Genomic DNA, 20766 nt, shown 5'->3' on the forward strand with positions numbered 1-20766 from the left:
AGAAAAATAAGATCATGCATTATTTATTTTTATGTTTCTTTGGACCTCCACAATCTCCGTAGCACATAGCCAAGTACAAGTTACATATATGCTCAATAAATATGTGTTGAATTGAATTACTCTGACTTGCTTTATCCTTTCTTCTTTACAAAGAATAGCTAATTGATTTCTTTTCTTATCCCTTCCCTCCAGTGAATAGATCATGTATAGTTATTTCTTTCTTACTCTCATGGCAAAATTATATTTTGAGCTGCCCCAACCAATATGCTCTTTTGCCCCTTTATGGTTTAGACCTAAAATTTTTAAAAGGGCTTTCCTAAAGAGATCAAACCTTTTGTCCTTTCTAAATATTTTCATGGTGAACAGACTCTAAGACATCCCCCTAAGAATTCCCCCCTACTGGTATTTTCACGCACATGTGTAATCCCTTTTCCCTGAGTACAGGTGGGACTTGGGACCAGCTTCTAAACAATAAATTATGACAAAAATGATGCCACTTTCATGATTATGTCACATATAATTGTAACTTCCATCTTGCTAGTAGACTCTTTCCATTGACTCTCCCTCTTGCTGGTTGATAAAGTAAAGGAATTGAGGGTGACCTCCAGTCAACAGCAAAGAACCAAATCCCTCGGACTGATAGCCCACAAGAAACTGAATCCTGCCAACAACATGTGAGCTTAGAAGCAGATTCCTCCTCAGTCAAGTGTCAGATGAAACCCTAGCCCTGCCCAACACCTTGGTTACAGCTCCCTAGAGCGGAAGACTCGGTTAAGCTGTACCCGGATTTCTGACCACAGAAAATGTAAGATAAGAGGGTGTTGTTTTAAGCTGCTAAATTTGTGGTAATAGTGTTATGCAGAAATAGATTAATAACACAATATTAAACTATTGGATTATAACAGCAATTATTTAACAAAATTATAATGGTTTCTTATCAATGATTTGGTTTGTCAGTCATCAAATGTGTTTAAGAGTTGATTTTTAATGGCATTGTGCTGGTTAACTTGGTTCACTGCCAATGCTATAATAATTAATAACCTGCAGTAACAGTTGCATAATCCAGCCTTCTGGGAAATTCAGTTTCCTGGAAGAATTCTAAATCTGAAGGACAGTGTCAGAAAATGAACAAACTCACATGTGTGTGAAATAAAAGAATGCAACAAAGAAACACTGAAGGTTGAAATATTGCAACTGCTCTGTGAGTGGTTGGCTCATGACACAGAAGCAAGGAGTTAGTCTTGGTTCTAACAACGGACAAATGGTAGCTGGGCTTGATGGGAGCCTACCCTGTCACTCCTATCCCATGTAAACGTGGTCTCACATATAGCTATGGTCAGTGTTTGGGCAAGAAACCTTTGGCACAGCAATAATCCCTTGAGTTGGTGTCCTGTGACCTGACAGCTTTAATACACACTGTATTAACATCCTAAGCAGTTAACTCCCCACTGTCAGTGCTTTAAGCACTGTGGAAAATAGAACCTAGATAACCAAATAGCAGCAAGTCATATTTCCTCTTCCCTGTCAATGAGAAAGGACATGTGTAATCATGAGTTGGGTGCACCAAACCACGTTCTCCTGTGCGAGGGTGCTGTAAACAGGCCCTCCTAGTCCAGAAACAGATCTATCAGAGTCAAATTTCCTATGCTTGCCTCTGGTCTCCCTTGCCTTTTTAACCCAAGGGATATGGGGCCATATTTAATTGGAATAGGGGTGATGATACAGATTCAGGATGTGGGGGTTATTCATTACAGTATCTGTGTTTGCCCGAGTGTTGAGAACCGGTCCTCAGAGGAGTTTCTGGTGTAACCTGAGAGGGCTGCTGGAAAGCCTGCCCTGTCACACTGAGGGAGCACGCACAGCTGGGCCCATCTCTCCGTCATCCGGCTCCCTTTCTGAGGCAGGCTGGCATTTTCACATCCAACACGATGACACCTTACTGGACTGGAGGTGAAGAGTGAGCTGTTCTGCTCTCACCTAGAACCTCGCAAGAAAGTGGAAAAGGAGGTTACGATAGAAGATTAACCTGCAGAGCCACTCAAGGCGTGGTGGGTTGGGCCGAGCCCGTGGGCGCTTGGTAGAGTGCTGCGCTGGCAGCGCGGCGACACTCCCGCCGCGGGTTCGGATCCTATATAGGACTGACCAGTGCACTCACTGGCTGAGTGCCGGTCACGAAAAAACGACAAAAAAAAAAAAAAAAAAAAAAAAAAAAAGGCGTGGTGGGAGGTTTAGTACGAAACTGCCCCTTGCTGAAAGGCGGCAGGAACAGAACCCAGCAGACAGGGCGGTGGCTTCAACTGTAGTCAGAGATCACAGAATGAAGTTTCCAGCCAAGCTGTCCCCACAGTGTTTTTTATGGATTTGGGGTGCCGTTTAACTGATTCATGGCTCCAAATCTCCACTTGGCTTTGTCTTTGTAGGAAGAAAGCACCTGTGTTTCAGATTTACATGAACTTGGTCCACCCCTAATGGGAAGATTTTTTGTTCCTCCCCCAGAATCAGTGGCGGCAGCAGTCCACGATTCGTCACATCTGCACTGCCGGAGCTCACTCTGGTACCGTGGAACCCTCCTGAGTCAACCGGGAAGCTTGTCCGGGGTAAACGCACTGCTTGCTACACCGCTTTCCCGGGTACTTCGGATCCAGTGAAGAGTTCCAAAGCTCCTAACACTGGGCGGAGGCTGAGTGACGTCCCGCGGCTGCAGGACCTGTCACCCACCGGCCGTCCCCGTCCCCGTAGGAAGCCGACTGGAACGGTACCAAGGCTGCTCTGCCGATCGTCACCTGATCCTTTTCCGCGGCCACCTCGCTTATAAACGAATGTCAGGTGGGCCAGCCTGACCACACGCTCAGGCTGTGAGAGGTGACTCTGCAGGACATTGGTGGTGGACAGTTAACGTGAGGCTGTGATTGTGTGCACACACGTGAGGACACAAACTGTAAATCCTGGTGGTTCTTGCCTGCAGTTGGCCGTATCTTTTTTTTCTTTCCAGAGTAATTACATTAAAGCAGATCCGGGAATGTGAGACTGTGAGGTGCCTTTGCCCAGCACACTGCTTTCCTGCTCTCACAACCAGCCAACCCCAGGCCAGTGCCATGTGGTTACTGCCTGCAGCAAGCCGCTCCCCTCTCTGCTCAAGCCAGTCACTTCTCTGACTTTGAGATACTTGTGTCACCCCCACAGGCAAATGCCTTCAGCTTCTGGGAAAGAGTTTCAATGCTCAGCTACTCTTGATTGGCAGGAAGCTACCTTTGGCTACCTGACAGATGCCTGTCTCCTCAAATCTCACCTCCCTGTTCCCCCACGTTCACTCTCCACCCCATCTCTCAGCTGGAAGCCTGCATGAAGGAAACGTCCACCCTACCAACAACCTGGTGGCACGAGTGCACTTCAAATGAGACCTTTTAACTGAATCCCATACCCCAGCAATGGCAGCTCAGCAGTAAGAACGAGCAAAGAGCCCAAGCTCTTTAGGGAAGTTTACCCAACTGTGTTGGGCAGCTCAGTGACTCTTACCTCCTACCCACTGGGGATTCCAAGCAGCCAGTCCCCCAACACACCAGGAGGCACACTATAGTTAGAAAAGCGTTCTATTCACTGCGTGACTTGGGAAAGTAAAGAAAAAGACTGGTATTTTCTCTTGCCCCCTGAATTATGTTCAGACATAACACATTCCTTTCTTTCCCATAGCAATATAAAAACCTTCTTTAACTCTTCCCTTTCTGCAGAGTTCTGAGATCAAAAGAATTTCAATCCTGTTGCCCTGGATACTGAGTCCTTTTTCCCCTTTGCCATTTCCTAGTTTGTTTCCAAGTGGGTTGGAAAGTATCCAAAGGCCTGATTTCCGGTCTCTGGTTTATCAGCGATCACTAGTGATATGCCACAGTAAGTAACATTTATCACTCTCTGGAAACTCTCTGACCCTATGTTAAGAGGAAAATCACTGCCAGAGGATAAAAAATAGAGAATCTTTTCTTGATCCCTCGAAGCTCTTCCTCCTTTAAGAAGGATGTCTTGGGTGATGTTAGAAGCACTTAGGGCTCCCATAGTGTTTCCTACCTACAGCATAATACTTTTGAAAGACCCCTTCCTGTCCTCCTGTGAGGGACCTCCTCTGACCTCTAAAGGCTGGGCTGGGTTCCCCGCATTCTCCGTACAGTCCCTTGCTTTTCCTTGGGTTGCACCAGCCTCATTGGATTATCACGCTCTGTTCCTGGGTCTGTTGTCTCCCACGAAGTGTGAGCTCCTGGAAGCAAGGACAATTGTATCTTGTCATTTTTGCATTCCAGTGCCTGGCTCGGGTCCTGACATACAGGGGACACTTGGCAAATATCTTCGAATGAATTAATGAGTGAATGACAGCAAAGAATATCAAAAGCAAATGTTCTCTCCGTGAAAGTAAATGTTGCAGAACAAAATTGCTCCCCTGAATCACTTCTGACATACACAGACCTGGCAGCCCGCGGTTTCCTAGCAAGGGAGGCAGGCACATTCCAGTCTTGGTTGCTCAGGAGCCAAATGTGAGCAGCCTCATGTACACTGTGGCCTGGACAGAGGCAGAAAGCTGCGGAGACTGCCACCAGCTCCGGCGCCTACTTGGAGGCAAGTTCTCTTCACTTCCAGTCAGACAGCCGGGGTTTCCAGTTTCCTGTGATCCCTGCCTCGATTTTCCACCGGTAAGGTGGAGATAATAATATTGATGGGTGCTGGGGAAATGGTGATACTACTTGCCTTTTACCACTGACAAGTTCTGGGGAAATGAATGAGGTTGCAGGGGGGGAAAAGTGTTTTGATCTCCTAAATACTATCCAAAGAATAGACACCTAATTATTCATTTTTCTTGTACTATCCTCTTCCCTCCCCTCACCCAGTCCTCTGGGCAGGCATTATCTCTAGTCTCCATATTTCTGTCCTCTGAGCTAAGGCACACCCTTTGGCTCCTAGGCCAGGCAAGTCACTTTCTCACCCCTGCCCGAGGCTTACTTGCAGACAACAGGAAGCTTTTGCAGAAGCTGCAGGGCACAGCCCGCAAAGACTTTCCTCGCTTATAGAAGGGCTGCCTCCAGATGGGACCTAACACCCTACAGGCCCAGGGCAGTGGATGGAGGAAGCTGACAGGAGGACCTTCTAATTGCGATGCACCAGTGAAGTGAACTTGGCTATCCCCAATTTGACAAACAACAAGGAATGGCCCTTCCCTCTATTTTATGCCCCTTTAACTGCTCTTGGTTTTTATCTCCCTGAGTGGGGGAGGTTTCTTACGGCTAGAACTCAGAACCTACTTCTGACTGCAAAAGCTGAAGTTGGGCACATGACCTCAGCTTAGCCAGTTGACATCTAAGAGACAGCTGGAATGTGTACTTAGCTGCTTGCAGGAGGCAGCGGGGGGTTCAGCAGAGGGGACTGCATGCCAGCCACAGCTTCCTGTTCCCTAGCCTCTGAGCCCCCTTAATTCCCTCCCATTTTCCAAGCCTGTCCCTCTGAGAGTCTGCGAGCTCTCTGTATCCTACTAATGTATGCCCAGGTTGTTATTTGTGTCAATGTGCACCATTTTAAGAGTTAAGTATTAAAATACATACTGTGAAAAACAGCATCCCTCCTCCTCCCTGCACCCTTCAATCCCCTGCCCAGACATGAATATCCTTTCCCCCACCCTCACAAGGTGATTCATTTAGTTGCTGGTTAAATTTTTAATGTCTGTACTATAGCATGAAAAGACATTTACAGCTGTGCATTTACTATAGCACAGTTACAGTTCCTTTCTTGTATAACTCCTCCCATCGGGAGTTAATAATTGTCTCATTGTTCCTTTCTATGTATCCATCACTGCTGCCAACCTGTTGATAGAACTGTAAATCTCTTCTCAATACATTACAACACAGTGGGAAATATATCCATTCTATCTATCTGCTGTGGATTGAATGTCCCACCCAAACTCCTCATTGAAACTTAAATTGTTTCCCCTAAAGTTCCAGGTATGGGAAACTTGGCCCCCACTGTGACAGTGTTGAGAGGGTGTGGAATCCTATTGTGGTAATTGAAAGATGGGGCCTTGAAGGGATGATTAAGTTGATGGTTTAGTAATGGTGGTCATGGGCCTGGTTCTGAGGGCTTAAGGAGCTCTCTCTCTCTCTGCTGTGTTTTCTGCCATGTGAGACCCCTGCATTGCTGTAAAGCCACCACCAAAGAAGACCTTCTGAGATGTGTTCTCTGGACTTTGGACTTCCCAGTCTCTGAAACTGTAAGCAATAAATTTCATTTTCTTCATAAAACACCCAGTTTCATGTATTTTGTTATGAGCGACAGAAATGGACTGATAGACTATCTGTCTTGGAGACATGCCTTCTGAAGCCCTCTGTTCTCTTCTCCGTGTCCTTGTGCTAGCTGCCGTCCAGGCCTGTTGCACAGCCCTTATCCAAGGATCCTTCCCCACCATTCTCCTGGAGGTTAACTTCTCTCTGTCTCTCTCTCTCTCTCTCTCTCTGGTGTTGGATCCCTGTTTCCTGAATACTGTTTCTCTTTTTTTCCTCCTTCTTGGTTTACTCTCCTGTTTGATAGAACAAATCCTCCAGAAACTTCTTGATAAGTCTTTGTGAGCTAAAATGTCTGCAACATTTATTTCACACTTGATTGATAGTTTGAGAATAGAATTCAAGATTAGGGAGCCTTTTGCACGGAATTTTGAAAACATTGATTCATTCTCTTCTCTCTCCCAGGTTATTCTCAAGAAGCCTGATACCATTCTAATTCTTGATATTTTGCACATAATCTATTTTTTCCCTCTAGAACCTTTTAAAATATTCACTTTGTCTTTGATGTTTTAAGTTTTTACGATGAAATGCTTTGGTGTGAGTTTTGTTGTTTTGTTTTGTTTTGTTTTCCTTTATCATCCATGATGTTGGCCAATGGCTGAGCCCCTTCAGTCCAGAAACACAGGAGCTTTAGTTTGGGGAAATGTCTTCAATTATTGCATTGACAATACCCTTCACTCCATTTTCTCTGTTCTCTTTATGGAACTCCTACTGTCTGTTAAACTTCCTGGATTTATCCTCTAATTATGTTTTTAGTTTCCTCTATTTTTAAAATCATTTTGATTTTTTTGTTCTGTGTTCTAGAAAATGAACCCAACTTTTTCCTTTCAATATTTCGATTAAGCTTTTACAAATATGTTTATTTTATTTTTAATTTTCATTAGCTTATTTTCATTCTCTGATTTTTCTTTCCTTCTTTTTTTTTTTTTTTTAAGAATACACTGTTCTGGTTTTAAAGATGGAGTATTTTCTCTTATCTCCCAGGATATTGGTTGTAGTGAGTATTTTAGTTTTTTTTTTTTTTTTTTTTTTTTTGTGGTATACTACGAAAGAATTTGTGTTGCTTTGTTTTACCCCAAGTTTCTCTATCCCGGTTGTCTGTTTTGGTCTCTGCATTGGTTTTCTAGGGCTGCTGTAACACAGTGCCACAAACCGGATGGCTTAGAACAGCAGGAATTCATTGACTCACAGTTCTGGAGGCCGGATCTCGGAACTCAAGGTGCTGGCAGATTTGGTTTCTTCTGAGGACTGTGAGGGAAGGATCTGGTCCAGGACTCTGTCCTTGGCTTGTAGGTGCTCATCTTCTCCCTGTGTCTCTGTACCTTTTCTTCCCTCTATGCAATGTGGTCATCTTTTTTATAACACCAGTCACACTGGATTAGGGTCCACCTTCCTCCAGGATGACCTTATCTTAATTACATCTGTGATCCCCATGTCCAAATAAGGTCATATTCTGAGGTACTGGGGGTCAGAACCTCAATATATGAATTTGGGGGGACACAATTCACCCGTAACAGTCTCTGAGCTTCATGTTAGAGCATTCCTCAAACGTATGGCACGTAACAGAGACTGTCCTCTCACATGTAAGTAAGAGTGGGGGCGTGGAAAAGCTGATTCGGAAGCCCCATGTGGGTAGGGCTGGATGGCAGTGGGTTTCACTGTAAGGAGTTTCTCCTGGGCCATTGTATTACCATGACATCATCTACAGGTATTTTCTCTTGGGCTGATACAACAAACAAAGAAACGAATAAGAACAACTTTCCGTTTCCTACTTGGAGGGGTTACGCCAGCATTCTGGGGGCTAATTATAGGAAGAGGGCTGAGGTTAGCAGCATCCAATATATAAGCCCTTATTCAATTCCTTGTTTTCAATATATTTGTCCCACCTTCATCTGTGCCTGTTGTCCTCCACCCCAGAGATTCCTGTTTCTCCTTCTCCAGAGACCAAACACCCTGTCTTTTGAAGGGTGGCAGTGTAAGGGAGGGACTTGGAGGTGCGAGTCCTATTGAACAGGTTTCAAGCCAGCCTTTCTGCCTCAGCCCCGCTTTTGCCCACCTCCACAGGTACTTAGTACTGACAGTGCCTGAGCCTTTGGGGGCTTCCAGAGGTGCAAATGAAATTGTGTTAATAGATTGTTGTTTTTTTTCTCTAGAAGTAATTCTGTTTCCTTAGGTCTTCTGAGTCAGATACCAATAAACCAGTTTCTTTTCAGCTTCTAAAAGTTTTTTGATCTTATCTCTTCTCCCATTTTCATTGTGTGTTATGCCATTTAAAAAAAAAAAGTCCCTTACTGTCTTCTTGTGCTTTTAGTGGAATTTCAGCAGGGAGCACAGGTAGGGAGCATGTTCTCAAATTGCCCTATATAACCAGAAACCCTTTAAACCTCCTTGGTGCCTAGAGCAGCCAGAGCTGGTTTCTGGTGCAGATAACCAAGAATCTTGGCGCATAGAAAAGGACAAGTGGAGACCAGGGACTGGGTTGAGCACTAAAGCCACTGGCCCTGCACTCATGTACACACCCTACCCTTTAGTCAAACTGTAGCCAAACTGGTTGCTGATGCCCATGGAAGTCAGGCTGCATCTTTGCTAACACCTCTCTCTGGACTAGACCCTTGTTGCCTCTGACTGCTCAGTAAACACTCATCTTTCAAGAGTCAGTTAAAGGATTACAGAAGCTGTTCTAATCCTTTCAGGCAGAATCAGCCCCTCCATTCCCAGACCCCACCCATCCCCACTTACCATGTACATAATGCATTTTACCATATTTGAGTGTTTACGAGTTTGTGCTCCTCTTGATTCTCAGCCCTTCCAGATGGAGACTGTGTTTTATTTGTCTTTGTATCTCCAGTGCTTAACACATAGTAGGCTTTTAATGCTTTTTGATGTTCATAAACCAATGAATCCAGGAGAAAGAGGTATATCCCAGAGAAGTAGGTTCTGATATGATTTCTGGGCTTCACAATCGGAATACCACACGAGTAACATGTTTGCGTGCAATGCTACAGTTTCCGGACAAATGTGGAATTCTATTTCCTTCTCAGCTCAAATTATCCTTTGGAAGCTGTTAAACAGCCTCAATTTCTCCAAACTGATCTCTTACCAGAAGGTTGGGAGAACGGGCCAAAGAAGCATATTGTTTTCTGCCAACTTCTTCCTGGCTGTGCAGACACACAAACTGGTGTGACTCAACTGGAAAACGGATCTTGCACTGTTGGAGAGCACATGATAGCACAAATTTTGGCATCATCTTTGGAAGAGAAAATAGTGGTCATTTCCACTACAGGTTCTGTGAATGTTGACAGATTTTATTGGACCAATTTTGTTTCTCTTTTTATGTCTGAATCTTTGAAGGTCAGGGCCACCATGGCCCTCTTGGGCCCAGCCTGGATGGACAGTGGGCACACAGGTAGAGAAGATGCCTGTGTGCTCAGATCGACTCTATCAAAAACTTCTGAGATGATGATGAATTCCCTGGCTAGTTCTAGCAGTGATCAATTCAGAGAGTCATTTGCACAAGAGTACTTCAAAAGGTTTGTGAAAGATATGTATTATCTTTCAGTTCTATTTTTCCACAAACTTTCTGAAATACACTAGTATATCCTCCATTCACCCAAAATATGTTGAGCCTCCTGGTTATTCGCTATGCAAACTGTTGAGCACTGAGAAGATAAAATAACTAGAATTCCAATAATCAGTAAGTGTTCACTATGTGCCAAGGATGGCACTAAATGCTTTATGTGATTATCTCATTTCATGCTGAACACCCGTGGACAGAGAAATAAAGGAGGAAATAGAGACTTAAAGCAGGTAAGTAACTCAGCCCAGGTTATTATACAAATGGAAAGAAGTCTGATTCTAGAACCCTCTGCTGCCTGCCCAATGAGTGCGGTATTGTCCTCAGCCTTTGGAAGCACTTCCCTGGTCCTTCCCGAGTCACAGCTATGCCCTGCCTTTCTCCTCCTCTCAGGAACATTAGATTGAGAAAAGAAAGTGATTCTCCAGGGACCAGAGAATTAAAAATAAGAGCTCAAGAGAAGCTCAGTCATTAAAGTATTAAGTTTCACATTGATCCCATGACTGTTCTAATAGAGCTGTGCAGGACTCTAGCTAAACTCCAGCGTCAGCTTCACCTGCTCTTTGTCCAGAGGTCTCACCGTACCCAGTACAGATGTCATCCAGTTTGCCTCTAGTTTCCATTTGAGAAATAGTTTAAGAGAGTGTTTTAAATCCTTGACACTCCGAAATGTGTTGGCATGTTTTAACTTTCAAGGCTAGCAATGGGGGATTCTCAGGATTGTTTTTTTGCTTTCACGAATGGAAATATATGTCTTGAGAATTGATTTGTCACTGTCTGGTCTTAAATTTCTGACTAGAAGACAATAATAATCATGTCACTTTCTTGAATTCAGCCAAGACGGGGAACAATAAAGTGGCAGAGTCATGTGGAAGAACCACCTGTCTCCAGGGAGATTATGTCTTAGATGCAAAGACTCAAGGAATTTGCATATTGTCTTGCCTTTATAACTGACCCCATTGTTGCCTTTATAAAGCCAGACTTGCAGGGGTTCATGAGTAAGGACAATGGCTTTGCATTTTAGCTTAGGGCAGGTGAAGAATGAACAATTTTTTTAATGGCTTTGAGATAAAATATAATATCCTTACTTTTAAAAAGGGGGTTTCAGGTTATTCTGTCATAAAACTGTGCAGGTGTGCAACGTCTCTTTTCAGTAGTTCCCCCTTCTCCACAGGTTCATTTTCTGAGGCTTCAGTCACCTGTGGTCAAATGCAATCCAAAAAATATTAAATGGAAAATTCCAAAAATAAACAATTCCTAAGTTTTAAATTGCTTGCCACTCTGAGTAGAGTGATGAAATCTCACTCTAGGACATGAATCATCCCTTTGTGCAGCATCTCCACGCTGTCTATGCTGCCTGCCTGATATTGCTCAGTAGCCATCTCAGTTGTCAGGTCGACTGCTGAGGTATCGCAGTGCTTGTGTTCCAGTGACCCTTCTTTCACCAAGAACAGCCCCAAAGTGCAAGAGTAGTGATTCTGGCATTTTGTTATAATTGTTCTATTTTATTATTAGTTAATTTGGTTCATCTCTTACTGTGCCTAGTATATAAGTTAAACTTTATCATAGGTATGTTTCTGTATGAAAAAAACATAGTTTACATAGAGTTTGATGTTGCTTAGGCCCTCACAGATTTGTCACTGCTTTCCCCCTGGGTGACAGAGCCACAAAGGATTACTCAAAACCCATCTGTTCTGAGCAGTGAAAAGCCCCGAAGTGGTTAATCTCCTGGAACCCTCAAGAGAGAGGCATTCCTTCCAGTTGGGAAATTAACCATGAATTGGAGTTCCCTTCCTGTATTTATTCTCCAGCCCAGGAAGTTACAGCAAGAGACATAGGTGGGGTTATAGTTTAACAATATAGGCTGGTAACTTTCAGTGAAACAAGCCAGATGACATTCCATAAGGCAATTAAGTGATCCACCAACAAAAGCTCGATCTTAGCAAACATTTCTTCTCCCTACAGCAGCTTTCCAGTAACTTTACATATCAGTCAGTAACTTGGCTGTCTTTGAACCAGCAGCCTTGCTGTGTTACAATTCTTTATCTTACAACAGAGACTCTACGGCCTTGGGAAATTTTCCTGTTTTTTGTAAGGTCAATATTTGAAACTGCAAGGCTTTGGAAAACCAGGTCCTGTGAAGTACATTTGTTTTATGCATACTCTACAGTTCGGTACTATCTGCAGTATCAGGCATCCACTGGGCACCTTGGAATGTATCCCCTGCAGATAAGGGGGGACTACTGTACTTCTCTCATAAAAGGAAAAACTATACTATTCTACAGTTTAGCATACTGGTAAAAGAAAGAAAGAGGAAGGAAGGAAGGGAAAGAGGAAAAGAAAGAGAAATGGAAAAAAAGGAGTGAAATACCACTCTAGCCACTCTTACTATAGATCATGATGATTAACCACCTCCATACACACTCAATAAAACAAAATAACAATGATAAAAATGACATTTTCTGTAGAAGTCAAATGACATCAATATGCTAGACACTAAAACAGAAAGCTCTTTATCTTTGAAATTTATAAGCTCTTCTCTAGTTCAGTTTAGGTATAAGAAATATTAGGCCGGGCACAGAAAGAGAAATACCACATGTTCTTGCTTATATGTGGGAGCTAATATAAATAAATAAATAAACAAATAATAGAAAAAAAGACACAATAATCAATAATTTCTTGAACTTGTTAAGAGAACAGATATGATGTTGATGGGGATGGGAAAGGGGTAGGGGGACAGGGAAAGGGAGGAATTGGTGAAGGACCAGGAAGATCAACTACATCGTATAATGATAAATAAAATAAATAAAAAATTAAATTAAATTAAAAAAAGAAAAATCAAGCTGTTGCAAAACTCTCTAACCTAGATTTAGGGATTCATACCACAAATAGATCTGCTCATTCTTACACCTAGAGGGAAAGAAAACGGAACTAATTTCAGGAAAGAAAACGTGGTGCCATGTGGTCAAAATGTGAGTATTTGGACCAGTTTTTATTTTATTTTATTTTTTTAAAAAGGCTGTGTTCACTCTCAGAAAATGGATTTAAAATTGGTAACATTTTAATTCTGCTTCATATTTTTAAAGATTTAACCAATGAGTAAAATGTGGCTCAGAGAGTTCCATAGCTACATAGCTAGTTACCAGAACTAGTCTCCTATTTCCTGAACTATTTCTGTTTTTACAAATGAAGCCAACTCTTCTCTTATTTCAAATATTTTTTCCTTGGGGATTGTGTGCCATCCTTCCCATTTTTCTGAACAGCATTACCACCTAACTTTTTCTGGAAGTTTTAAAACTGCAGCCTGTTTAAATACTCAAACATCTTCGCATTTAACTTAAACATCATCGCTAGTAAATCATCAGTTCCTCTTTATGCTTTGCTTTGTTCCATGTGCAGAGGGAAGCCGCTCCCTCCTGATTTTCTCCAGTAGGACTAGACAGCTTGGGGTGTATCCAGAAAGGTCAGACTGCTGTCTGCAAGTAGACAGGCAAAGCCCCACACTGATTGGGTAGCCACTGCAAGCATCTGGCCAGCTCCTCATACACCTGCAGTTCTTACAACAATCCAACAGACAAATAATATTTTTAATGGATAAGGAAACTGAGGTTCAGAGAGAGGTGAAGTTACCTGCTCAACCACATGGCTAGGAAATGTCAGCTCTTGAACTGGAACACGGGTCACCCAGTCACCAAAACAGATGTGCTTTGCACTGTACGCTGCTTCTCCTTCAGGGTGTAGGGTTATATGTTAAAGATAGGCATGGATCCTTCAGGAGACTACAGTCTAACAGTGATACATGGTATTAATAATAATGCATTATATCTGTATATATCTGCCATCTCTGTGCAAGAAAGCAAGCAATCCCAGCATGGAGCCTTCAATGTCTAGCATGCTGAAGGGGATCAATAAACCTTCAGTAATTATAGAAAGGAAGGAAGGAAGAAATTCAGAGGTGAAGAGGACATTGTTGGTACATGGGCAAGTCTTGCTAGGTCCTGCTAGGGAGACAGATGTGCCCCTAATTAACTCTATTCAAATTAGATGTTAGATTCACTGAAGGGGGGCAGATGGAGGAGGTGGGCAGTGGGAAAAGCTTTTTAAAAATACCAGTGTCCAGTGCTCATTCCAGGCCAATTAAAGCAGAATCTCTGGGAGGGACCAGGTAGGTATTTTTAAGACGCTCCCCAGGTGGTGCTCATGTTCACTCAAGCCTGGAGACCACCAGTGTGCACAGCATTGAGTCTGTTAGGAGGGACAAAGAATGGGGATATCAGTGCAGCCATGAGCATGGCAGGTGAGCTCCCTGCAAGAAGGAGGAACTGTCACTGGAGTCTAACGTGGCCTTAGCCCCTTCCCAAGTGAAGGTGAAAATAAGGCTGGGCTCTGTGTGGGGTTCTGGCTCCATCCCTCTAGAGGGGTCTCCAGGGCGTCCTCGTTAAATAAGGGTATTGTCCCAGGAAAGCAGTTTTTAAATTATACTCTGGGAGTAATAGGCACTGGTTCTCAAATTTTGTGAATATGAGACTCAGCAGAGGACTTTAGTAAAACTAAGATTCCCCGGTTGGGACCTGAGACTCTGATTCAGTGGGTTGGATGTAGAACAGCGGCAGCCTGTTCTAACGAGCACCGTGGGAGGGTCTAACACTGATCCACCTTGAGAAGGCCCACTTAGGATGCCACTGGGTGTCTTAGCGAGTGTGGCATGGGTGTGGGAGAGGCAGCAGGCAGGGTCCAGCCACCGACCCCACTAAACACAGAACCCTAGGTTCATATATCCAACTTTCTGCAAGACTTGCTTTGAAGAAATGATCTCATCAAGAATAGGAAGTCAGGAACCGTTACAGTAGAGGATCTCAAGATCCCTTCCAAATTCCAATGTCCTACCCATCACCAAGGAACAGGGAGGGAAAGAGCAGAGGAGCGCAGACTAAACTGGGGAAATGCTTTTGTTTAAGGAGTAGACAGAGGAGATCACTGTCAAGAAGAAACATACAAATTTTAAAGGCTTTAGTTTTCAAATGCTTTTTGAACCCATATGTCCTACAGATAAGCCAGAGAAACTGCAAACATCTGGCAAGGTAGCATTTTGCCTTATCTAACGGGACAGCTTTTAGCCTCAGCTGTAGGATCTGGGTGGGTGGTCATGGTAGGAAATGAGGAATCATTACGGCGGTCATCGGGGAAATTGCTTCAGGGAAGCCACTATTGGAGAAGTTCTTCTCTAACTCACACCCAGCAAGGACTATAAAACTCCTCACACTGGGTCACAGAAGGGACTCCCAGATTGTGTTATGAAGGAAGAATTTGTGGAAGACATCCATGGAATATTTTGCATTAGGAGAGAGAATCAAACTGCAATTTCAGTGGCTCTGGGATCCAGCATACGTTTGTGGAATAGCAAATAGGGAAAGAAACTGAGAGAACAATAGAAATATTGCTAAAATATGGACTTGGAATAGTTCAGAAAAGTCTGCTGATCACTCTCTTCATGGTGTGTTAGTGTGGTCCAGAGACACGGTGTGACCTATGAGCACTCAGCATTCCAGACGCTGCTCGTGTCTCCCTAATGTAATTGCTTGTCTCCCTCAATAGACTATAAGCTCCCTTCCAGAAAACTGTGTTGCAGCCACTGTTGTCTGTATCCCAACATTCAGCACAGTGCCTGTCAGTAATGGGCATGTAATATTGTTGACATTAACTGGCATGGACCTGAATGTAATGCAGAAAAGAACTCACCACATATGACTCAGTAGAAGAAGGATCAGAAAGAAACAAGTGCTGAGATACTCCCAGAGCACCCACGGCTAAGGCTGTTCACACCAGAACCTCACTGGGACTTAAAACACTATGTTTGCATATGATTTCTATCTTTACTTACATTGATGCTTGAATAATGAATGATTCAGTAAGATCCATTCTTACTCTGCTCACGTTCTCTTAACCCAAGTCCTTTATTATCTATTTCAAGCCCCAAGTTCAGGGATCCCTTTAGGTCTTGTATGAAAGAATTCTGAACCAGGTTGACTCAACCAAAATTTGGCGTTTCTCTGCTGGTGCTCAGATTGGTAAAGGATGCTAACCACACCCTCTGCAGCACAGCAAAAAGTAACTGCTGCTGTCATCAGGCGACACTCTAGATACAATACCAAATCTGATATGGAACTGACCAACCTTCAGATCCCAGGCACCACCCAGACCTGCCTTGCACCTGAAGGTGAGCCCTTCCCTTCTGACAAGTAACTGTAGGATGGGGGGATGGACCTTCTCCACCTCAGAGGCTGCAAGGAAAGTGACATCCCCAGGAAGCACAGAGCAGTGCTGGGATGAGGACGGAGAGGGTGTAAGAGGACATCAGGCATGATTAGCACCTCCCACCACCCAAATCCTCTTCCAAATCATTCTTCTCACACCCGTGTGTGAAAACCCTTCCTCCTTTGAGATGCTATCAGTATGGCCATATCACAGTGTCAGTCAGGATTCCCCTCAATGTAAGCAACAGAAACTGGCTGGCCAACGTGGGCTGAAAACTAATGTGTTCAGAGGACACTGGAGAGCCACAGAATTGTGTGGTGGGGATGGCATGGTCAGATGGGGTGAGGGTGCTGGTTGAACCACGTTTGCAGGCTATGCAACCGGGAACAGCGCCCAAACCCACTCTGGAGGACGGGTATGTTGAAAACCCACTGTGCTCTCAGCATGAGGTGTTCCTGGAGGTTGCCGTCCACGCCAATGCCTCCACGGCTAGAAACCGTGCGTGGGGATTGGGCCACCATCCCCTCCCGAGGCATCCTGCACAATGGAAGCGAGGTGGAGCTTCCTGCTGCAAGTGGAGGCAGGCAGGTTTGACTGGCAGAGCCTGGTCCCGTGCCTGCATGCCAGCTGCAAGGCTGTCTGAGAAAGCGGTCCCTATTTCATGATGAAAGGAAGCCCTTCCTAAGGCAGGGGATCCCCTAGACAGATTCTAGCCTCCCAGAGTCAGCTGCTACAGCCACCACTCTACCTCTCGTTGTCACTTCTGTCTACCAGCCTCTAAGTCACTCGCTCTCCTGTTGGAGTCCAACCACACACTTTTCCTGTAGCTTGTCCTGCTGTTATCAGCAAGGACTTGTGTATCCACGTAGATGACCCATCACATAACCTCATAGTTCCTTGTGAGCCTCAAGTCCAGAGACTTCACCCCCACACTGTTCTTGTCACTTACACCAGATGTATACCAAGGAAGCTGCCATTGCTGAGAACTGCTCCACTTTTGAACTCTTCTCCTCTGAGTTCCCACTCTCATGGCCTCAGCACCTGCTCTTCTGGAGAGAGGCCACCAGTGCTGATACTCCCCTATTGGTCTCCTGCAACACAGCGTGGAGCTGAGCATGGCTTACGAGCATGCTTCACCCCTTGGTACCCATCTTTTCTTGCATCTTCCCACCCAACCTCCAATAATGCATCCGTGCCACAAGCCGTCTACTACCAGGCTGCTGTCCTACTGAAGAAAGTTCTTCAACCTGTTGGTTAGCATCACTACAAGTTCTTGGTCTCCTGCCTTAGCCTGGACCTTGAGTGCAGAGAGACAATTTCTTTCTGCCTTTTGACTACCTTTTAAAATCTTTTTCCACTTTCTTCAAGCTCTCTAGCCATCCCAACCCCCCCACCCCCCACCTCCATCCCCTAACCAATGTGCAAGAATGAAAACCAGAGCTTACAGTCTGTTTGGACTGCATAGGAGTTTGTCAGGAAAATTTAAAAACATAAAAAATAAGAATAAACTACTTCAAAGAGGTAAGTTTGGAATTGCAATTTAAAATGGGTGTGACACGCAGAGCCACAAGCCCGCTACCCAGGGACTAAACCATGTCAGAAAGTTCTGAGCCCCTCTTAGGGAGTTACAGCGCTGCCCAGAGAGGTCGCCACATTCATTTATTTGGGTCACATGAATGTATTCTTTTACAAACATCTGATTGCTGAGTTGCATTCAACATGTCTGATTCTACCCTTGTGAAATACTTATTTGACCAGCCTATACTGGTGTCTCCACTAAAGAAGCTGGTTGAGTTTGGGGGGTTTTTTTGTTTGTTTTTTGTTTGTTTGGGGCACGTGGCTGGTACAGGGATCAAATGCTGACCTTGCTGTTATCAGCACCACGCTCTAACCACCTAAGCTAACGGCCAGCCCTCTAAAGAAGCTTCTGCTATTCCTCCTCTGAGTGCTAGAGGGTTTTGTCTGATGTAACAGTGACTTGGTGTGATGACCAGCCATGTCCTTCCTGCAGGAGTCTCGTCAACAGTGCCAGACAACTCCCTCTCTGTCTGCACATGCAACTCGTGTCTAAAGCCATGGCAGGAGCACAGGGGTTCAGGACAAGAGAGTATTGTCCATTCTACTCATGTCTGAGCCAGGGTCTGCTGTCTGGCTTTCCTTATTTCTAATGACAGCACCTCAGCCCTTCTCCTCAGTTCAAGTCATTGGGTTCTTTCTTACTTTCATTGGACTTCTGACTAGAATCCAGATTTGTTTGACAAGGGGGCCCTGCTTTGTTTCTATCATCCTTCCTGTGGGCTGTGGTGTCTGCTGGCCTTTCCCCAGGGCTGGGCCAGCCCACCTGCTGCAGACCCAAGAGGCTGCCTGCTGTCAAAATTCCCTCACACCTTCCCAAATGTCACCTGTGGCCACCTTAGCCTCTCCCCCGCTCTTGGTCTTTTCCACCCACCCCAGCCAGTCCCTCTTACCTACAATGGGGGATCTAGTTTTGGGGGCCCCAATGGCTCTGTATGCACATGTGGTTTCTAACTTCTCACCTTTAGTGGGTCTGAGAAGAGAAGGCAGATTTCGAGTATAAGAATATTTAGCATATGTCATTTTTGCTAGGAAGGCCCCAGAGCCCCTGACGAGATGTGCTGGGGGGATGTGAAGTCACAACAGTGTATCTGCTTGGAGACTCCTTTCTCACAGCTCTATACCTGTGACCTTTCAGAAAAAGAAACCCCGCTTTCCCTGATGCAGACACTGAGCTGTACAAACTCTAGCACTGTGGCTATCTGTCATTTCCTCCTTTATTCAACATAGTCATTTCTCCTCCAGCTTATGAGGTCAAAGTGTTATGGTTCCAAGAAGAAAGGCCACCTGCAAACAAGAAATTGGAGAGAGTATTTTTAAATCCAAAGCCTTTAATCTTCTAGTTTGAACATGGGGGAAGCCTATTTTTTGATACATGCAATATCATGAGCAGTTCATTGTCCCAATGCTGGAATAGAAGGGGAAGGCCAGAGTTTGGGTAAGATACAAAAACTGATTATCGTTTTTCTGCACCCAGTAGTTAAAGACCATTTTTGAGTAGGTAATAAACAGACGTTTTTGCTAAGGGTGTGCCCTTGGCAAAAAGTGTTTCTTGAACTCAGAGTCATGAAATCATTGCTTGGGCCTCCAGGTGGAATGCAAGTGTGTAATCCTGGACAGGTTTCTGAAATCTCACATCTGTATTCTTGGAGTCATCTTCCATGTCCCCAAATCCTAACACATATGCAGGAGATGCAGGTTTGCGATGATGGGTGTTACTGCCATGGGCATGTTTTGTACTCTTCAAAATTTTAATCATGTGGTTTGTGCCATTACTCAGTCCCTGCACCTACATTCACTACCTTGGAAAGCTCAAGGACTGCTCCTGGTCTCTTAGTTGGTTTTTGTCAACCGAGAATTTCAGAGGCAATCTCAGGAAGTTCATTTGTAGCAAAGATCTGATGCTGTGATGCTCACAGGCAGACCCAATTTTCTTACCTTGTCATGAAGTCATCACCAGAAACAAGTGGCTTCAAAGGAGCATGCAGAGAGATGTTTACCCTCAGTGCAACAAGTGTTCTTGTCTTCATAACTGACAGCAAAAAGAACTAATGTCTAATTAAGAGGTTGATTTGGCTTAAAATACACCTCCTGGCTTGGGAATCTAATGCACTGAATCCTAGTTTAGCAGGGCTCTGACTGGACATTTCCATATCCTGGCCCAACCAGTCAAGGGCAGGATGTGCTTGATCTGGGAGGGCTGGGACCTAGCAGGTGGACAGAAGTCTAGATGGACAAGTGGACAATGTTAAGGGAGTGTGGAAGCAAGTTTAAGGGCAGCAGTATAAGCCGACAAGCAGCCAGGGGCAAGGGACTGGGGACTTCAGTTCCCAAGAGGACAGATAGGAACAAGACTTAAAGGAAAAAACCTCTACATGTTTCAGAGAATATGACCAATCCTGGATACGGAAGAACTTAGTCATAAGGAAGAAAGGTGGGAAAAAAGCAAAACCCGGTTTCAGGAACTACAGAACAAGGTCAGCACACACATTCATCCTATCAGTGATGAAGCTGAGTGAACGTCCCACATAGTATACAGTTGTCTCCCGGTATCCGAGGGGGATTGGTTTCAGACCTCCTGGGGATACCAAAATCCGCAGATGCACAAGTGCCTGATATAAAATGGTATAGTATTTGCATATAATCTACACACATATTTTAAATCATCTCTAGATGATATTATAGATTAACAGTAATATCCAATGTAATGTAAGTGCTATGTAAATAGCTGTTACAATGTATTGTTTTTTAAATTTGTATTACTTTCATTATGGTATTGTTCTTTCTGTTTTCTTTTCCCCAAATAGTTTCAATCTGAGGTTGGTTGAATCCGTGCATGTGGAACGCGTGGACACAGATGGCGACTGTATCTCTAATCTGCTCATTTCTCTCCAGCCCATGGCCACAGTCTGGTTCAAGCCTCTCATACCTTTAACCTGTGTTGCTGGAACAAAACCTCCATCTCTTCTTCCAGTTTCAGTCGGCCCCCTCTCCCGTCCATTCGCTTCATGGCAGCCTGGTGAGCTTTGAAACATACAAACCTTTGCAGTC

The sequence above is a fragment of the Cynocephalus volans genome, chromosome 13 (assembly GCF_027409185.1).
Source record: "Cynocephalus volans isolate mCynVol1 chromosome 13, mCynVol1.pri, whole genome shotgun sequence".
NCBI classification, from domain to species: Eukaryota; Metazoa; Chordata; class Mammalia; order Dermoptera; family Cynocephalidae; genus Cynocephalus; species Cynocephalus volans.